The sequence below is a fragment of the Delphinus delphis genome, chromosome 1 (assembly GCF_949987515.2).
Source record: "Delphinus delphis chromosome 1, mDelDel1.2, whole genome shotgun sequence".
NCBI lineage: Eukaryota > Metazoa > Chordata > Mammalia > Artiodactyla > Delphinidae > Delphinus > Delphinus delphis.
In genome coordinates this window covers 164463027-164485234 of record NC_082683.1, presented here as the reverse complement: position 1 = coordinate 164485234, position 22208 = coordinate 164463027, and positions in this window count along the sequence as shown.

The window sequence follows — 22208 nt, the reverse complement described above, 5'->3', positions numbered from 1 at the left end:
AAGCTTCATTATGTCCCATTTGTTTATTTTTGTTTTTATTTCCATTACTGTAGGAGGTGGATCAAAAAAGATGTTGCTGTGATTTATGTCAAAAACTATTCTTCCTATGTTTTCCTCTAAGAGTTTTATAGTGTCCAGTCTTACATTTAGGTCTCGAATACATTTTGAGTTTACTTTTGTGTATGGTGTTAGGGAGTGTTCTAATTTCTTTCTTTTACATGTAGCTGTCCAGTTTTCCCAGTACCACTTACTGAAGAGACTGTCTTTTCTCCGTTGTATATCCTTGCCTCCTTTGTCATATATTAGTTGACCATAGGTGCATGGGTTTATGTCTGGGCTTTCTATCTTGTTCCATTGATCTATGTTTCTGTTTTTGAGCCAGTACCATATTGTCTTGATTACTGTAGCTTTGTAGTATAGTCTGAAGTCAGGGAGTTTGATTCCTCCAGCTCCATTTTTTTCCCTCAAGACTGCTTTGGCTATTCGGGGGTTTTTTGTCTCCGTACAAATTTTAAATTTTTTTGTTCTAGTTCCATAAAAAATGCCATTGGTAATTTGATAGGGATTGCATTGAATCTGTAGATTGCTTTGGGTCATATAGTCATTTTCACAATATTGATTCTTCCAATCCAAGAACATGGTATATCTCTCAATCTGTTGATATCATCTTTAATTTCTTTCATCAGTGTCTTATACTTGACTTGCATACAGGTCATTTTTCTCCTTAGGTAGGTTTATTCCTAGATATTTTATTCTTTTTGTTGCAATGGTAAATGGGAGTGTTTCCTTAATTTCTCTTTCAGATTTTTCATCATTAGTGTATAGGAATGCAAGAGACTTCTGTGCATTAATTTTGTATCCTGCAACTTTACCAAATTCATTGATTAGCTCTAGTAGTTTTCTGGGGGCATTTTTAGGATTCTCTAGGTATAGTATCATGTCATCTGCAAACAGTGACAGTTTTACTTCTTTTCCAATTTGGATCCCTTTTATTTCTTTTTCTTCTCTGATTGCTGTGGCTAAGACTTCCAAAACTATGTTGAATAATAGTGGTGAGAGTGGACATCCTTGTCTTGTTCCTGATCTTAGAGGAAATGTTTTCAGTTTTTCACCATTGAGAATGATGTTTGCTGTGGGTTTGTCATATATGGCCTTTATTATATTGAGGTAGTTTCCCTCTATGCCCACTTTCTGGAGAGTTTTTATCATAAATCAGTGTTGAATTTTGTGGAAAGCTTTTTCTGCATCTATTGAGATGATCATATGAATTTTAAACTTCAATTTGTTAATATGGTGTATCACATTGATTGATTTGCATATATTGAAGTATCCTTGCATCCCTGGGATAAATCCCACTTGATCATGGTGTATGATCTCTTTAATGTGTTGTCAGATGCTGTTTGCTAGTATTTTATTGAGGATTTTTGCATCTATATTCATCAGTGATATTGGTCTATAATTTTCTTTTTTTGTAGTATCTTTGTCTGATTTTGATATCAGGGTGATGTTGGCCTCATAGAATGAGTTTGGGAGTTTTCCTTTCTCCGAAATTTTTTGGAAGAGTTTGAGAAGGATGGGTGTTAGCTCTTCTCTAAATGTTTGATAGAATTCACCTGTGAAGCCATCTAGTCCTGGACTTTTGTTTGTTGGAATATTTTTAATCACAGTTTCAATTTCATTATTTGTGATTGATCTGTTCATATTTTCTATTTCTTCCTGGTTCAGTCTTGGAAGGTTATACCTTTCTAAGAATTTGTGCATTTCTTCCAGGGTGTCCATTTTATTGGCATAGAGTTGCTTGTAGTAGTCTCTTAGGATGCTTTGTACTTCTGTGGTGTCTGTTGTAACTTCACCTTTTCCTTTCTAATTTTATTAATTTGAGTCCTCTCCCTCTTTTTCTTGATGAGTCTGGCTAATGGTTTATCAATTTTGTTTATCTTCTCAAAGAACCAGCTTTTAGTTTTATGGATCTTTGCTATTGTTTTCTTTGTTTCTATTTCATTTATTTCTGCTCTGATCTTTATGATTTCTTTCCTTCTGCTAACTTTGGGTTTTGTTTGTGCTTCCTTCTCTAGTTCCTTTAGGTGTAAGGTTAGATTGTTTATTTGAGATTTTTCTTGTTTCTTGAGGTAGGCTTTTATAGCTATAAACTTCCCTCTTAGAACTGTTTTTGCTGCATCCCATAGGTTTTGGATTGTTGTGTTTTCATTTTCATTTGTCTCTAGGTAATTTTTGATTTCCTCTTTGATTTCTTCAGTGATCACTTGGTTATTTAGTAACGTATTGTTTAGCCTCCATGTGTATGTGTTTTTTTACGTTTTTTCCCTGTAATTCATTTCTAATCTCATAGCGTTGTGGTGAGAAAAGATGTTTGATATGATTTTAATTTTCTTAAATTTACTGAGGCTTGATTTGTGACCCAAGATGTGATCTATCCTGGAGAATGTTCCATGCACACTTGAGAAAAAAAAGTGTAATCTGCTGTTTTGGGATGGAATGTCTTATAAATATCAGTTAAATCTACCTGGTCTATTGTGTCATTTAAAGCTTCTGTTTCCTTATTTATTTTCATTTTGGATGATCTGTCTATTGGTGTAAGTGAGGTGTTAAAGTCCCCCACTATTATTGTGTTACTGTCAATTTCCTCTTTTTATAGCTGTTAGCAGTTGCCTTATGTATTGAGATGCTTCTATGTTGAGTGCATATAAATTTATAATTGTTATATCTTCTTCTTGGATTGATCCCTTGATCATTATGTTGTGTCCTTCCATGTCTCTTGTAACATTCTTTATTTTAAAGTCTATTTTATCTGATATGAGTATTGCTTCTCCAGCTTTCTTTTGATTTCCATTTGTATGGAATATCTTTTTCCATCCCCTCACTTTCAGTCTGTATGTTTCCCTAGGTCTGAAGTGGGTCTCTGTAGACAGCATATATATGGGCCTTGTTTTTTATCCATTCAGCAAGCCTGTGTCTTTTGGTTGGAGCATTTAATCCATTCACGTTTGAGGTAATTATCAATATGTATGTTCCTATGACCATTTTCTTAATTGTTTTGTGTTTGTAGGTTCTTTTCTTCTCTTGTGTTTCCCACTTAGAGAAGTTCCTTTAGCATTTGTTATAGATCTGGTTTGGTGGTGCTGAATTCTCTTAGCTTTTGCTTGTCTGTAAAGCTTTTGATTTCTCCATTGAATCTGAATGAGATCCTTGCCAGATAGAGTAATCTTGGTTGTATGTTCTTCCCTTTCATCACTTTAAGTATATCATGCCACTCCCTTCAGGCTTGTAGAGTTTCTGCTGAGAAATCAGCTGTTAACCTTATGGGAGTTCCCTTGTATGTTGTCATTTTTCCCCTTGCTGCTTTCAATAATTTTTCTTTGTCTTTAATTTTTGCCAATTTGATTGCTATGTGTCTCAGCGTGTTTCTCCTTGGGTTTATCCTGTATGGGACTCACTGCACTTCCTGGACTTGGGTGGCTATTTCTTTTCCCATTTTAGGGAAGTTTTTGACTATAATCTGTTCAAATATTTTCTCTGATCCTTTCTCTCTCTCTTCTCCTTCTGGGACCCCTATAATGTGAATGTTGTTGTGTTTGATGTTGTCCCAGAGGTCTCTTAGGCTGTCTTCATTTCTTTTCATTCTTTTTTCTTTAGTCTGTTCTGCAGCAGTGAATTCCACCACTCTGTCTTCCAGGTCACTTATCCATTCTTCTCCCTCAGTTATTCTGCTATTGATTCCTTCTAGTGTAGTTTTCATTTCAGTTATTGTATTGTTCATCTCTGTTTTTTTGTTCTTTAATTCTTCTAGGTCTTTTTTAAACATTTCTTGCATCTTCTCAATCTTTGCCTCCATTCTTTTTCTGAGGTCCTGGATCATCTTCACTATCATTATTCTGAATTCTTTTTCTGGAAGGTTACCTATCTCCACTTCATTTATTTTTTTTTCTGGGGTTTTATCTTGTTCCTTCATCTGTTACATAGCCCTCTGCCTTTTCATCTTGTCTATCTTTCTGTGAATGTGGCTTTTGTTCCACAGGCTGCAGGATTGTAGTTCTTCTTGCTTCTGCTGTCTGCCCTCTGGTGGATGAGCCTATCTGAGAGGCTTGTGTAAGTTTCCTGATGGGAGGGACTGGTTGTGGGTAGAGCTGACTGTTGCTCTGGTGGGCAGAGCTCAGTAGAACTTTAATCTGCTTGACTGTTGATGGGTGGGACTGGGTTCCCTCCCTGTTGGTTGTTTGGCCTGAGGCAATCCAACACTGGAGCCTATCTGGGCTCTTTGATGGGGCTAAAGACAGAATCTGGGAGGGCTCATGCCAAGGAATACTTCCCAGAACTTCTGCTGCCAGTGTCCTTGTCCCCACGGTGAGCCACAGCCACCCTCTGCCTCTGCAGCAGGCCCTCCAACACTAGCAGGTAGGTGACTATTTTTCTTGCACGTGTTTGCATGACACCAGACCCTCTCATCCACAGGATACTGTAGCTGGGGTTGGGGTGGGGAAGAGAGCTCCATTCTGAAGGGAAGAGTTTGTCAAAAGGTTACAGCTAAGATAATTTCTATGACCTGCCCTCCAGCTTCATTTACTCTTCCCATTTATCCTAACATAGGATTCTGGTTGAGTGTAAAATAGAGCATTGACTTTAACCTGAAGCATATGGAACAAGAGCAAAAACCAAAATAATGAGCAAGATCCACACGAGACAACGAGTTGAAAAAAATAACCAAAAATAGCTACAAAGAATTATGAGTCATTGAACCTCAGTGGAATGGAATTGTAGCCTTACCCCCCAGCCCCCCTAAAAAAAAATGCTGAAAGTGGGAGAGGTCAAACAAAATAGATTTTCTGAAAATATCTAATCTTTCTGCTGTTCCGCCAAATATCTAAGTTGTGATGCAAACTGATAACACTTGGCACTCACAGAGGTTTTCATTTTCACACTCTCTATACAGAATCTAAGTAATTAATCCTGACAGCTCTACTCCATGGGATGCTGGTTAAGAGCCAGCAGAAGTGTGTGTGTCCACACGATTACTGTGTAGCCTTGCATACATACATTTCTTTCCTCTACAATTTCTCATCATCCACAACTTAAATTCTCATGGCAGATTTTAAGCAGTCTCATCTTCAGCTTGTCCTTCTGTGTTCTTTTCAGGATCATGTCTCCCCTCCAACTTAGCCAACTCTGGTTTCACTCAGGTCATTCAAATGCATCCCAGGATTCTAGTCTGAAAATGAAGAAAGTGCCATGAGCCCAGGGGTCTTCTTGTGTGAGGAGTGCAACTCTTCACGTTTGGGGAATGATGCTACAAGTTCTCCCTTCCAAGGTTATTCCCATAGAATGAGAAGAGAAATAAAACAAAATCAAATACAAAAAAGGTAATTTCACCCTCCAAAGGAGAGAGAAAAGGAAACTCCTTGAAAGAAGAACTGAAATACCTCTCCCCTTCCTCTGTCCCATCATTTTTTCTTCATGGAAAAAGCAAGATTCAAAAGAGCTTACCTTATTTGTCAAAGGCTAGACCATCTCTCCATGATTGGACATAAGATAAGTCAAGTTTTATACCAGGGCCCACTGATATGAAGAAAGAATATATATACATTGACATTAAAAAGCTATTCGAGTTTCCCTACTTCTAATATGTTCTGGCTTTGAAAGAAATTGAGCCTGGTTTGTGGCCACCTGTGCTGACATCTAAACCTAGTCTTATGGGCCTTGTCACCTGGCTCAGATAATGGGCTGTGATCAGTGTCCTAGCTGTAAATCATGCTACCCAATTCCTGATGAAATATTTGGGTATTCAGCAGCACTTAAAAGTGAGTCCCCTTCAAAAAAAATCTTAAAACACCTTTACAAAACATCTGAAAAAGGATGGTCACTTATACCATCCTGATGTGCAAAGATGTGGGAAAAAAGTGTCTTCTGAAAAATAGCAGAAGTCCCATAAAACTACAGCACTGATAATCAAATGGTCGTAAGTATTCCTGCAAATCATCTGAATGATTTGAAGTCAAACAAATGTAAGCTTAATATAATAAAACCATGAGAGCCAAGATTTTTAATTTAAGTGATAATCTAATGAACAGAGCAAGAAAGGGGGAAAATTTACATAGTCCATTTTAATTAACTCCAGAAAACCTGATTTTACAACCTCATCCTTTCTACAAATATGGCTTCTTATTAATAATTTAACCTTAACAGTTCCCAACTGTGGACTTTAGGGATCACAGTTTAATAATCCATTTACAATGGCTATAAATTCCTCAAATAAGATATTGACCATTCAATATGTAAATTAATGACTCTCTGAAGTCCCATCTAATCTTTAAAACATTACTATCTTAACATCCCCTCATTTTAATAAGACTGGAACTCTCTGAAAACCTCAGGTGACTCTTTTCCAGGGATAAGGCCTCCTTAAGGTATCAGATTTTCTAAAGCCTGTGTGCTCCATCCATGTTCGTTCCCAGTGGTTCCTGACTTGAGTGAGTTCCCATTCTGGCCTTCCCAGTCCTCCAGTTGGCAAGGTGACGAGGGAGGGGTGGGTCTTAAATCTTTGGAAGATGAGTCAGAGGAAAACTGCTTAAGAGCCAAGGAAAGCAAGGACTCCCATATAAATTCCTCCAAATGACTGGGCAGTTCAGAGATGTATTTAACTGGCATTCACATCCATGCAAAATCCAATCTAATGGAACAGAAGTACAGAAGTTGCCAGTATGCCAGCTGTAAGGGAGAAAATAGGGAAGGATTTATGCTTCAGGTGGGAAAAAAAGTATTCTGGTGAGAGTTAGGTGGAATGGTATGATCCTAGTCCACAAGACTGAGGTCCAGGGCAATGCACAGTCCTAGTATAAAACTTGAAGAATGGATAAAGAAGATGTGGTACATATATGCAATGGAATATTACTCAGCCACTAAAAAGAATGAAATAATGTCATTTGTAGCAACATGGATAGACCTAGAGATTGTCATACTGAGTGAAGTAAGTCAGCAGAGAAAGAGAAATATCATATGATATTGTTTATAAGCAGAATCTAAAAAAAATTATACAAATGAACTTATTTACAGAAACAGACTCACAGACTTAGGGAATGAACTTATGGTTACTGGGGGGAATGATGGGTGAAGGGATAGTTAGGGAGTTTGGGATTGACATGTACACACTGCTATATTTTAAATGGATAACCAACTGGGACCTACTGTATAGCACAGGGAACTCTGCTCAATATTATGTAACAACCTAAATGGGAAAAGAATTTGAAAAAGAAGAGATACATGTATATGTATAACTGAATCACTTTGCTGTACACCTGAAACTAACACAACATTGTTAATCAACTATACTCCAATATAAAATAAAAAGTTAAAGTAGAAGAAGAAATAAGAAGAAGGCCAGTGCTGCAGACTGGGACCTCACATTCCAGTTTAGAAGAAGGCTACCACATCATGAACTGTACAACCCATGGCTCACCCCACCTCAGGCCACTAGAAAGGTGTAGCAGCAAGATGATTTCCAAGCCAAATTCTGGTGGATCAGACCTGAATGATATACAAATCTTCTAGGTTAGCCTGGCTAAAGTCCTAAGCAGACTGGAGGCTTCAGGAAAAAGACAACAGTATCTGCACCTAGACTGGGCTGGAGAAAGCTGGGGATGAAACACACAGTTCGCTTCCCCTCACTTAGCCTGTGAAATAAATAACAAAGATGAGTGTCAGGCTTCTTACACCCTAGGAGCAATCTCAATACTGACTCACAGATGCATCTCCCTCAACCCCCATGTTATGACTCCCTTAGAAATGTACTATTACATCAGTACCTGATGTTTTCAAAGCTGGACGGAATCTACTCTAAACACACATTTAGTCTATTGAGAGGCATGAGATTTTTTTTTTTTTTTTACATTTTAACATCTCTTAAATCAGGATTCATCTAATATGATGTCTAACAACCACTCTTGACCAAGTGGTCATCATGACAGAGTTGACATTTTCTGCAGGCATATGAACATGGTTGTCATTCCTGGGGCTTGTCTGGACAACCACAAACCCTAAGCACTTCAGTCAACACAGCACTTAAAGACCATTAGAAGAAGCAATAAAAAAAAAAAGAAGAAGAAGAGAAGCAATACAATTTCTGGTTGCCATTTTCTTGTAAGATCAAAAAAGTGCCTGCAACAAAACATACAGAAATGGTGTAAGTGGCCCAGAGGAAAACTCAAGACTCCATGAGGAACCTATTTAAGGAAACCTCTTGATAGCACAGAGGACAGCAGTGAATGGAAAAACATGGACATTGATGACAGACCTAAAAGCAATTCAGAAAAAGTAGGCTCTCAATGTAAAGAAGCTTCAGGAACCCATTAACCAATTTATTTTGCTTAACTTTCCCTTTATGCTAGATAACACAATCATGATGTATAATTCTTTTTAAAGTCTCAATAAGTCTAAAAGAATTATTTCAGTAATTTCTAAATGATAAAAGAGTGATTTTAAAAAGGCAATATAACTACTCAAGTTGAAGATGTTTTTCTTTATTAGAAGTACACAAATACAGTGGCTAACAGTCAAGAGCATTTTGGATTCAGTGAAATACAGCAATGTTTCTCATTTTTCAGCCTCTATATTTTCACTTGATCCTTTCAACAACTATATCTTACAACCACCACCCCATCCTCTGTGTTCCAACCTAACTGACCTTCTTAAAGTGACTCAAACACACTGAGGCAGAGAACACTTGTGCTCCTTAACACCCTGGTTTTTCCTCTTGTTCCAGGGTACACAGCTAGACTTGCAATTAAGTGAGACCTTCTGTACGAGCTCTGACTTTTGGAACATTTGTGGGAGTGATGTATGCCACCTGCAGACCTGGTCTCTTAATCAACTCATGTGATACTCTTTGCACTCACTCTATGCACCCTTCATAACACTCTTCATTCTGGCTGACAGATGATCCCCATGGCAACATTGGGAGCCATTGTTAAAAGTATCAGAGGCCCTCAGCCTGGATCCCTGAATGACTCAGTGGAACAGAACTCCCATAGCCTCTGATGCCCACTAGACGCTGATATAAATGAAAGATGAACTTTTGTTGTATTAAACCACTGAAATATGATGGAGTTTGTTGCTGTTGTTTTGTTGTTGTTGTTATAGCAGTTATCCTGCCAAGCACATTAACATCTCAGGCTTTTCACCTGCTGTTTTTTCTTTTCTCCAAGACATTCATTGGCTCAATCCCTCACTTCATTTAAGTCTATATGCAAATGTCACATCCTTAAAGATGCCATTCCTGACCTTCCAATCTCTCTAGCCCTTTATGCTGCTTTATTTTTCTATATAACATTAATCTCTATGTGATACTATATTATAGGTTTATTTATTTGCTCTTTTGCCTCCTCTACAAAAAATTAAACTCTGTTTTGTTCAGTGGTATGCCCCTTCTCATGTCTAGAAGAGTGCCTTGAACAGAGTAGAGCCTCTGTAAATACTTATTGAATTAGTCAGTGAATTAACTATAGGAGAGAAGTAAAACATGTTAAATTATTGTCCCCATTCAAGTCAGAGAAACTGAGTTACAAACAGAATAAGTGGAATCCCAAAGTCCTAAGCAGTGACCAAAATGAGACTGGTGAGCTAATTGGTAAAGTTCCAATTAGTTAAATTACCAATTCCTGGAGATATGAAGAGATCACAGATAAATAAGCATTTTTCAGTAACCTTCAAAAGTCAAGATGTGAAAAGAGTTGACCATACTTCTTCCTATTTTTTCATTCACACTAACTAATTATACTCTCCTGATATAAGGAAACTGCTCTAACCAAGCTCACTGCTCCAGGGCCCCCAGCTTCTATTGCAGCAACACCCAGACAGATAGTGTTTCCAGCTAAATGTAGACCTATGACACCTACATTGAATCTTCCTATCTCCTTCCTTCCACCCTAAATGCATCCAATCCTCATAACTCCCACAAACTATCTCCCAGAAACCAATTAGTAAATAATCTTCTCATAAGTGGACCAAAATCCTAACCCTCACAGAATTTCTAAATGCTGGGTTTACAATTTAATCTCTCTTTTCTTGTCCAGAGAGAACAGTTAACCGCTGCCCTCACACACCATATCACTGAAGTTCTCCTTGTAAACTGAGTGTTTTCTTAAGTGCCAGGGCTGAACTCAAGTTTGGGAAAAATCCTGAAGTTGGGAAACATCCACTTTTGTGCCCTTGTTTAGCCCCTTCTTCACTGGCTAAAGCTATGAGAAGTTACAACTCCCTCCAGCCTGTCTTCCAAGGCAGTATTGCATGTGCTCCCCAAAAGTCTAGTTGTGTGAGATTGTCCATTATAAATAGTTTTATTCTCAGATAATTGGGGGAAATCCTGCATCTTATACACCAACATCATGGATTCGTGTTGCATAAACATATATTAAAGGTTTTGAGAAACACTAGGGTATTAACTTTGTTTAAGCCATAATTCCGCAAATTATTTGACTAACAAATTACTTTCTTCCCCTCTTAATGCCTGCTAACTTGCCACTGAATTAGTGTTCCTTGAAAGGCTCTAGGTCTTTGTAATCCCAGTTACATACATCCTCCCAACCACAATTGCCACCAAAGCAAAACGATGTTTTTAAAAAAATCAATTTACAATTCTAAATGATTTCCACCACTCATCACACATCTGCATTTGTATCTCTGGAGCTGCTGCAGTTCTGACCTGGTCTGGTACTGGGACTGTCCTTGAAGGCACTGTCTCCTCCTGCCCTTCTCCTTGGCATTTGTTCAGCTTCCTTTGGCAAGGTCCAGCGGTCCTTCTCTCTAAAGAGTCATGTAATGACTCTGACCTGAATAGACCCAGCTATATGGGTTCTTTCTTTTTTTCTCTCCATGCGTCAGCCTTTCTCCCAGGCATTCTGCTCTGAATTCTAAGTGTTCCCTGACATTTAAACAATTGCCTCATGAACTGTGATTAATTTGATGATGTGAAGAGTCAGGGTAGCCAAGAGACCAGGAAAGCAATCACTTGTGGCTCTCCAGTCAATCCCAGTTACCTCTGTCAATGAAGGAAGGAGGTGCTTTGGGGACTCCAAAGCATTCTCCCTCTGAAACCTCCAGAAAGACGTTGGGTAAAATGGTGAACTCCCTCCCCCAACCCCACCTTATGGCCATTCCAGTCTGAGGATCATCATGGAATATAAATAACCTTCAGAATCTCAACCATTTGGGCCAACTGATCTCACAAAAAGAAACAGCAAAGGGAATAAACAACTTCTCCTCAGCATCAGGCAAATGACAACTGACCAATTCTCATAGGAAGTTTCTAGATGCTTCTAGATATAGAAAAGACCTCTGTAGAATTACAAAATAAAACTATGAAAGGGCTGCTGCACTGAGTGAGGTTTCACCTTTGGAATAAGTGCCAGCCACCTGCTCCAGACCCTGTTTTCTCTGAGGGATGCCAACTTGGCATCATGAATATGAGCCTCCAAATTTTAGACCCTGGAAGTAGGTACAGCTATAAGGGCATGAGAGAAATAAGTCACAAGACTCGTATGAACAGGAGTCTTATTTTGCTGCTGGTTTTATTTCCAATGATTTCTGAGCGTCCATGTTCATTCTGAACCCCCTTAAGCATTTGTAACATGGCTGCCTTCAGGATGACTGAGTCACATCTTATGACAGCTTGGAAAATGCTGTGGTTTTTCATACTCTTTAGAGCACACACTTAGGCTGAAGTTAACAATATAGGTTTGAAACTAATTAGACATGGGGTGTAGTCAGGTGACAGTGTTTAGTAGCTTCAGAAAGCTCCCATGTATAACAAAATGGTACTCTAGAAGGTAACAAGGAAAGATGCAAGACACTAGCGAAGAAACTTGCAGGTTTATGAAAATGTTTAACAAATGGGAGGAAGCATGAAAAACAATTACAAAACTTGGTTCTTTTCTTATTGCCCCCAGCCCTCTGAAACAAAGGGAACAAAGGAGTAAGAGAGTTAAGAACCTTTTGAGCATAATCTCTACATGAACTTGTGTCATCATTTACATCCAGCTCCTCTCTTTAAAAAACTTCAATATTTATTGGCCAATAGTATTCACTCTCTCATAATAAAAATGGATAAAAATAATTTTACTCGCTTCCACTTTTATCTAAAGTTAAATGAAATTTCCCACTAATCATTCATATCCATAATTTGCACTGAAAATCCTCTTATTGAAAGTGATTCTTGTGTACAGAAAACTCTATCAGGCATTCTGCTACCATCAAAGCTAAATACACAGTGAGCGACCCAAACTTCTCAAGTTCATTTTGTGTCCTAGATACTGCCGCTGCTTCTTCAGATCACCCTTCTGTTCTTCTTCTCTCCCTCCAGACTCCTTTGTCCAGGACAAGAAAGATAGAGGGGGGACAAATCCAGGAAGTAAGGAGTTTCAAAGGTGCTTAAAACTGCTATCTCACTCAATTTGAAATTAATTAAAGGGAGAGTAAACAGTTACTTTTAGGCTATTACTGAGTCTCACTCAAAACATAAATGGAGATTTTGTCCCTTAGCATTTTAAATGTCATTGTATATGACCTTTTGACCTATGTAAAAACATTACAATGATACATTTGAGAAGTAGCAACTCAAGTTTTCTCCTGATCTGCAAGATGTGTGCTTTTTTTCCTCCTCCCCAGAGCCAACACATGTACTGATACTGATCTGCTGTCAAAAGGTGATTCCTGCACAAAATTAGCCTGCAAATAATCTTGCCCCTAACTAGATGCCTTTGTACAAACATGAGGATGATTCATCTTTTCAAACAGAACGTAACTGGCAAAAATGTTGTATTTAATTTTGCCTTTGGGTTTGAAAAGAAAAAAAAGCAGCACTCAGCTATTACCGAATGAACTACTTATTCTTCAATGTTGAGTCTGACTTGACCAAGAGGGCATATAAACAGTTTGCTTACTTTAAGAATAGCTGGTTGACTCTCTGATTACAGTCAGCAAATTTTCTAGCCGTGTCAGAGCTTGCTTGGGATGGCTACCAGGGAAGCAAAGATATTCCTTAGGCAGGTGGGACTTTTAAAATCAGAGCCTGCTGTATTTAGGTATAAACTTTTAACAATACCATTTTATTTTTAAAATTGAGTGCATGTATTATATAAATTAAAAGTTAAAACAACATTAGACTATGGGAACCATTGTAGAGGTAAACTAGGTGACGTGAAAGAAAACTGGCTACAGCAGGAATTTATGTAGATGTCAACCCTGAGAGAGCAAAATGTTAATGTCTTTAATAACACCGTTTTCCCCCAAACACTTTTTGTCTAAAAAGGTACAGTAGAAAGTAAATTTGTATGCGAATAACAAAAATAAATACTACTTAAATCTCAAAAAAAAAAAAAAAAATCAGCCAGCAGCTCAGGAAACTCAGAATTTCAAGTCCCTCGGTGGCTAACATCATGCATCTTGGGTCAGCCTCTTCTCCCTGTTGGAGATTCAGCCACCCACCTGGAAAAACATAATCATTCTTCATCACCATCAGTATCTTCATCAACACTGTCACGATCATCACCCAAAGGAATTAAACTCCCACCTGCATAGGATACAGTACCTGGTACAGTACAAACCTGAGGGAAGCAACATCTCCTCCCCAGCTCTCCCACTGTACCTCTATCTGAATCTCATTTACTACCCAGTATTGGAATGAATGGTGCAGGTGTGTGCAGGCATTCATTTCTTCTGTAGTCTCGGAGACCCTGCACAAGATACTGTCACTTATTCATTCTTTTTTGCTCGCCACACTACCCCACCAGTGATGCATAATTCAAAGGAGGATTCTAAACAAAATTCAAGTGGGACCTAATAAAACTTCATCATCCAGAATGAAGCCTCAAAGTGATCATTTATTGAAATGTATTTTGAGACATTTTGATAGCTATATATTTATTAAAATTACACAGATTAAAATATATAAGCAAATCTCTATTATCTTCATTAATGAAAAAAATATGAAGCAGTTAATTCAAAGCAGAACTTAAGACACCATGAATATTTGCCTTAGAAATGTTATATGAGTTTTATACAGTGATTTGATATGTGCTCAGGTCTCACTAAAATGAGTTTGCATTCCCCAAACAAGGTACAGGGGAGTATAACTCAGCACGTTCTGGGTGACAAGGGAGAGTCAGTAAGAAATGAATTAAACACGGCTGATGAACCTTAATATGATAAACTGTGTGCCTGTGGGTGTGTGAGTGGCTGGGGAAAGAGAAAAACACAAGAGATGAATAAGACAGACCCGAGGCATGATAGGTTCTTTAGACAAAACATACTTCCAGAGGGAAGGAAGCAATAGAGCACTTCATCTGACTACAACAGAGGCATCACTTTCATTTCTTATTCTTCCAGGTTCATGACCCCAGCAAAGACTTCTTAGAAACCACAGAGACCCTAAGGCAGATATTTTAGTAGTTAGCATTCTTTTTTCTTCCCCTAACTCTAAGGCAAAGCCATTATCTCAGAACAAATTGCAAGTAGAGAATCCCACTGCATCCAGATAGATTAGAAATTGCTGACCTTTCAGTCTTGTGCTGCGTAATCCAGGAAAAAAATGCTCGTCTCTGACAAAGATTCACTAACATTATGCTGCTTATCTTTCATTTGCCCTCACCACCACCCCCTCCCCATTAATTCTTCATCTTCATCCTCTCCACCCCACCTTGTGTCCGGGGCGGTGACTGGTACAGATAGCATCGATAGGATTTCTGGATCCTGGTTGGGTCCAGTCAATGGGAACATGGGCATGAATGGGAGGGAGGTGAGGTGAGACAGGGTCAGTGTGCCCTGGCCTTTCTCCCTGCAGAGTCCTGGCTGATGCCTGAGATGGGAGCCTGATGCTCGGGTCAGGTAAGCTTTGCCACACAATTCTCTGTCTGGGTTCCAGTAACCAGTCTTACCTTCCTGTCCTCAGGCTCCCAGATACACCCTTCATTCTCCGTTCCTCTGAGGGATGATACATTCCCTTGTGGCTCTTTATACCCTGCCTCCTCTTCTGAAAAATAGCTTATTTATTAAACTCTCTTCAAATATTTGCCATCCCCTCACATTCTGCTGTTGAGTTTCTGACCCTACTGGTAAAGAAAAACTCTCAGAAAATTAGAAGAGTGGTAACCTGAAGACCAGGGTTATGCTGTGAATCAAAGTGCAAGGTCATGTCAGTGAGAGGATGTCTCTCCTGGCATTGTCGCTCCAGGATACTCCAAATCAGAAAATACATCAGAAACACTGATGTCCGTCTCATCGGACATAGAATACCAAGATTGAATGACTATTTTATTTCAATGCAATATATGTGCAATAAACGTTTGCATTTCAGAAGCATTTTTCTAAAATATTTGAGAAACAACATTCCTTCCTAATGAGCATTTAAAATTGTTAGGAAATTGTGTTTGGGTGTTTTTTTTCCTTTGGTTTTTATCCTTTGCTCTTACTTTTTCAAGTCATCAAAAAATAATCATCCCTTGTTTGGCTGTTCTACTAAGATCGCAACTCCTCTATAGGAGTGTCCAAAAGGACACATGCCACGAGTCCCACTGGTTAGTTTGACCTTGCCCCAGAGACCTGAGATGACTTGACTTATGTGGTCCAACTCTATTTGTATCTCTTTCTGATTGAAATCCTGAATTCCATCCCCTTCTGAATGTGCCTGCTTTAACTCTCTAAACAGACATCACCAAATAGGAAATAAAAGGAGAAGTATATAAAATAAATGATTGTCAGCTGTTTGGTCCAGTCTAAACTGATCACACACTTAAAATGAAGTGGAAAAATGCTTAACAAAATTAAGCATTTTCAAATATGCCAGGCAAATGTGTGTTTTAAAAAGAATCTTTGAGAAAATAATGGAACCTAAGCAATTTTATCCAAAGATCATTCATTCAGATATTAATTAATGGCTTGGCAGCGATCCAGAAGATGTATATGAACATCTTTTGAACAAAAGCCAAAGGGTTAGAGGTAATATTTCCTGGAACTTTCCATGTCTGATGAATTGGAGGGAAGTTTTCCTTGGCTAAAAAGAAAGCAAGCATAGAACCATAGATGTGACAGAAACATGGACAAATATTTATGCATTCATTATTTCATTCATTCATAAATTATTCAGTGACTGTTAAATAACTGAATGTATCTTAAGCACTCAAACACTGGGCTAGGTACTGCAGATAAAAATGAAAGAAACATAGTCCCCAATAAGAGTAGCTCACAATCTAGTGGCAGAAACATATATAAGCAGATAAACATAATGTGATGAGTTTAATCAGAGAGATGGACACAAGGTACTATGGGAGCATCTAAGGGGACACAGGGAAGCTAGAGGAAGGGTTACTGGAGAAATGACACCTAAGCTGAGTCTTCAATTGTCAGTAGGAGTTGGCCAGAGAAGGGCACAGAGCATGCCCACAGAAGGCCTACTTGGGTAACAACTGAAAATGAGCTGGAGAAGCATTCACACATTCTCTGCAGGCAACTGCACACAGCTCCTCATTCCCATGGTGGAAAATGCAGGGCAGGGTAGGTGGAGAAGAAACTGGAGAGACCGATGGGGACCAGAGCAGAGCAGGCTTTGCAAGACTTCTCAGGACAAGGAGCTTATACTTTTCCCCCATTGGCTAATGGTTCTCAAACTTTAGCATGCTTCAGAATTCCCTGATGGGTGTTTTAAAAAACAATGGTTTCTGGGCCCTTCCCCCAGAGTTTCTGATTCAGTACGTTTGGGCTGGAGCCTGAGAATTTGCATGTTTAACAAGTTACCATGTGATGCTGAAGCTGAGACCAAACACTGTGGGCAACCAAAGGAACACACAGGATTTCAAGCCAGAGAGTGATAAGGTGAGTTTTGCCCCTTCAAGACTTCGGGGGTGGGAAGAGTCCCTGTGTAGGCCGGATGGAGTCTGCAAGGTCTGGGGGAGCGGTGGGGAGGCCAGTTAGGAAGCTGTGGCAGAACCACAGGGGGAACAGGAGGTAGGCAAGCCAAACCATAACTCTGTTAGTTAGAGATTCCATATTTATTCCCCACAGAACATCATAATGGACAAATCTATATATTATGTTTGCAGTGAATGGTTCTTTTATTTAATGAAGGCATCAAAAGTGAACAACATTAAATGAAAACATATTTGAGAGAGAAGAGCTATACACATTTTCTATCCAGAAATGAGTCCAACCGATTAAAGCCAGAGAATGGAGATTACTTCCCAAACAGCCTGGCCTTTTCGATGAGACAGTAAGAGATATCTCCTCATTCCCTTCAGAAAGCAGAAGAATTTCTTCCCTGAGAGAATGAAAAGCTATGGCTTTGGAATTAAGAAGCAAGGAGTGTGTAGTAGGTACAAATGGAGGCCAGGGTGAGAGTGTGATGGAAGTGGGGGCGAGCGAGCTCAGACACAACAGCTCGCCAGCTCTGACGTCCAGGTTAGGTCCTACACCCGCCAAACCACCCCTGCATCGCTGTATATTTATTATTTGCCTTTCCTCGACCTGAGTTGATCAGAGTCCCTCTCCCGGAACCCGAAGAATGTGAGCGAGATGCAGAGACTGAAAGATTCTGGAGGAAAGGTTTTAGAGTAAAGTCCTAAGAGAGGGGAGGGAGCAGAATCCAGAGGCATCCTGGATCCACCTTTCCCTAGGTCTTTCAGAACGTGCTCAATTCTGTGAGTGACCCCATATTACTAGAGAGGGGCTTCATTAACCATCTGTGGAGAAGTACCTGGTTTTTTTTTTAATTTCCAAACCACCACTCACCAGTGCTTTTGTAATACATGATAAAAATACATTACTATAACTCCAGTCTAATCATAAGAAAAACATCAGACAAGTCTCAGTTGAGGGATGGTCTACAAAACACCCAATTAGAGAGACCAAAAGTGTCAAGGTCATCAAAAATAGGAAATGTCTCAGAAACTATCACAGCCAAGAGGAGTCTAAAATTTACATAATTAAATGTAATGTATTGTCCTAGGTGGGATACTGGAACAGAAACAGAACATTAAGTAAAACCTAAGAAAACCTGAATAATTATGGACTTTAGTTGATAATAACATATCAATATTGGTTCATTGATTGTAACAAATGTACCATGCCAGTGTAAGATGTTAGAAAAAAGGGAAACTGGGTGTAAGGTATATTTTCTGTAAACCTAAAATTGTTCTAAAAAAGTAAAGTTTATCTTTTTTTAAAAATGAAATATGTACCAGAAAAATGAAACGGGAAAAAAAGCTGAACAAAATACAAGCTCAAATTTAATTACTATATTCAGCAGCCATAAAATTATAGTTTTATAATTATAAGAACAAATAATATCTAGAAAAAGAATGGGAAAATTTGTGCACTTTATTTATTGAAACCATGTGTATAAGTGAATAAATATTTTTTTCCTTCTGCACTTGTAACTAAACAAAGAGTTATGTGTGCAAGTGTGAGTCTCCGTATGAAATGGTTAAATGCACATTTTGAAGGAGCATAATATTTACCAGTACTAAAGTTCTTAACATGGCAAATGAGGATGCTTTGTGCTTGTTAAAGTATCTGATCTAGTTTGGATTGATTACAATGGTTCTCACCAGTGATAACGTATATCTAAATTGTTTCTGTGCTTTGTTTCAGTAACACCGACAGTACAGGAACCTGTCTCAACAGAAGGATGTTGACAGGAGAATAAGAGATAATTTTTAAAGTAATTTTAGCAAGCTTGGACTATTCATGTCTGATTTTTATCCAAAATGAAGGCAGCAATGTTTTCTTTTTTCTGAATTCATGTTTAATCCTTCATCAGTATCTACTTCCAACAACTTATCCTACAAAGTCATAATTAAATGTAAATTATCTCTCAATGAAAGGAATGGATTTCAGCCCATGGATTTTCAACATAAAGATCTTTTAATGGAAAATACAATGTGAAAATTCTGCCAAAATCCAGGTGTTTGGTGATAATGTTTTGCATTTTTGAAATATCAAGATTGTGACCTTTTTGATTATTGGTTTTCTATTATGGAACATGTCATAACCATGTATAGGAACTTTGTTCTTCTAAGCATCTGCATTTGGTTCTTGTCCTTTGATCTTATCTGCCATTCAAAATCATGCTGCACTTCTTCCTTGCATGGAAGTATTAGGATCATTATAATACCAAGAATATCAGACAAATAAGCAAATCCAGCTTTCCAATTCACCTCTTTAACAAGATGGGACCTAACAAGATTCTTATCTTACAGAAACATTAAACGTTTGTTCTATGAATAGATCAAGCATTCTCAGCTTTTCTTCTCTGCAATCATTGTGCCTCAACATGCAATGAAAGTCATTTATAATTCATCTTCCATATTATCACATAGTAAAGAAAGAGAATTATCTAGAATTTAATGCATTACCCTTTACTTACAATTTTTGTTATGTCACTTGGTACTTTATTTTGGCTAACATTGTTTTCATAGCAAGACTTTCTCAGTAAAGGAAGCAGTGCATTAATTTCCTTCTGGTCCAACCTCTTAGACATGGGGTAACTACTCCAGAAAATTTTCTTTTCACTGCAACTGTGACATCAGAGTATATTTTCACACAGAAATAGCTCTGAAACATACATGTTAACTTTATAATCCATCACAGTTTTATACAGTTCAGAGCCAATTGTAACTGTTGACAATGAAGCTGAAAAAAGTGAATTCTTCAAACTGCCATCATGTTCAAATTGCACATATATGAAAAAAATTGCAAGCTCAGCAATATTTGTGCATAAGTCAAGGTGCAATGAAAAATACGTTTCTAGTTTATTTGTTCTTTGAGTTGGTTTTCCATATCATTAGCCAGTTCAAAAATAAATCAAGCTAGTGTGTCATTGAAAGGTGACACTTGAGCTACCTGCTTTGCTACAGATTAACCCATCTCCAAGCAAACATATTTAAAACGGCTTCAGTAATTATATGTAGTTTTTAGTGCTAGCAACATGTACTTCCATCTTATACATGAAATAGTAAACATCTATTTCTTCCATCTTTTGAATTCCACACATTTTCTTTCAAAGATTTCATTTAGTTTTGAACTTATTTCTTTATGTTTTGTGTATAAATGCAACTTAAATTTTGACAGTTTTATTGTTTCATTAGCTAGTACATCTCTGAAAATTGAATCCAATAATATATAAAAAGATTAATACATCATGACCAATTGGAGCTTATCCCAGGAAATTGAGGCTGATTTAACGCTCTAAAAGGACAGTGTAAACAAACTCAGAAAAATCATATTATTATATCAGTAGATATACATTTGGCAAATTTCAACATTAATTCCATTAATTTCTGATAAATACTCTCAGCAACCTAAGAATAGAAGGAAACATCCACAACTTGATAACAGGCATTTACGAAAAACCTACAGCTAACATCATACTTAATAATAAAAGACTGAATGCTTTTGCCCTGTTATCGGCTGAATTGTGTGCCCCAAAATTCATATGTTGAAGTCCTAACTCTTCGTGCCTCAGAATGTGACTATATTTGGAGATAGGGTCCTTTTTGGAGGTCATTGAATGGACCCTCATCCAATGACTGGTGCCAGACACACAGGGAAGACCACGTAGGGACACAGTGAAAAGGTGGCCATCTACAAACCAAGGAGAGAGGTCTCAAAAGAAACCAAACCTACCAACACCTTGATCTTGGACTTGTAACTTCCATAAATATGAGAAATAAGTTTCTGTTGTTTAAACCACCCATTCTGTAGTATTTTGTTATAGTAGCCCTAGTGAACTATTAAACTTCCTACAATCAGAAAAAAGACAAGTATGTCTTCCCTCATCACTTCTGTTCAATATTGTTCTGGATGTATAGCCAGTTCAAGAAAAAGAAATAAAAATCCAGAATGGGAAGGAAAAAATAAACTATCTTTATTTGTAGATGACAAGATCATCTATGTACAAAATTTTATGGAAACTACAAAAAAGATAACAGAATTATAATGTGAGTTTAGCAAAGTTGCCACTTATGAAATCAACATACAAAGCTCTACTTTATTTCCATACACTAGCAATAAAAATGGAAATTGAAATTTCAAACCACTACTCTTTACAGTAACTTCAAAAAATATTACATACTTAGGGATATATGTGATAAAAGGAATACAACACCTGTACACTGAAAACTACAAGATATCACTGAAGTAAAGTAACAGAGACCTAGACACATAGGACCTTTAGGGATTAGGAGATATATCAATACTGTTAAGATATCATTTCTCCCAAAATTGACCTAGAGAATCAATGCAACCCCAAAACCAAGCAAAGACTAATCAAAATCCTAGAGGCATTTTTGTAGAAACTGACAACTTGATTCTGAAATTCACATGGAAATGCAAAGGACTTAGAATAGCCAAAACAACTTTGAAAATGAAGAACAAAGTTAGAGGACCAGCATAACCTACTTTCAAAATGTATTATAGAGCTAGAGTAGGAGTTAGCAAACTAGAGCCTGAAGCAAATCCAGCCAATGGCCTGTTTTTTACAACCCTATGAATGGTTTTTATATTTTTAACAGGTTGTTTAAAAAAGTTCTACAGAGGACATGTGTGCCCCTACGAAGCCTAAAATATTTACTATCTGACTCATTACTGAAAAAGCTTGCTGTCCCTGAACTACAGTAACCAAGACAGTGTGGTATTGGCATGTAGACAGATGAATAGAGCAATGGAGCAGAGTAGAGGCCTCAAAAATAGGCCCATACTCATAAGGACAACTGGTATTTTTTACAAAGGTGCAAGGCAATTCAATGGACAAATGATAATCTTCTCAACAATGGTGCTGGAACAATTGGATATCGAAGTACAAAAAAAGTGAACTTTGGGCTTCCCTGGTGGTGCAGTGGTTGAGAGTCCACCTGCCAATGCAGGGGACATGGGTTCGTGCCCCGGTCCGGGAAGATCCCACGTGCCGCGGAGCGGCTGGACCCGTGAGCCATGGCCGCTGAGCCTGCGCGTCTGGAGCCTGTGCCCCGCAACGGGAGAGGCCACAGCAGTGAGAGGCCTGCGTACCGCAAAAAAAAAAAAAAAAAAAAGTGAACTTTCATCTATATCTTGCATAAAATATAAAAATTAACTCAAAAGTAATCATAAATCTAAATGTAAAACTGAAAACTATACAACTCCTAGAAAAAAACATAAGAGAAAAATCTTTGTGACCTGGA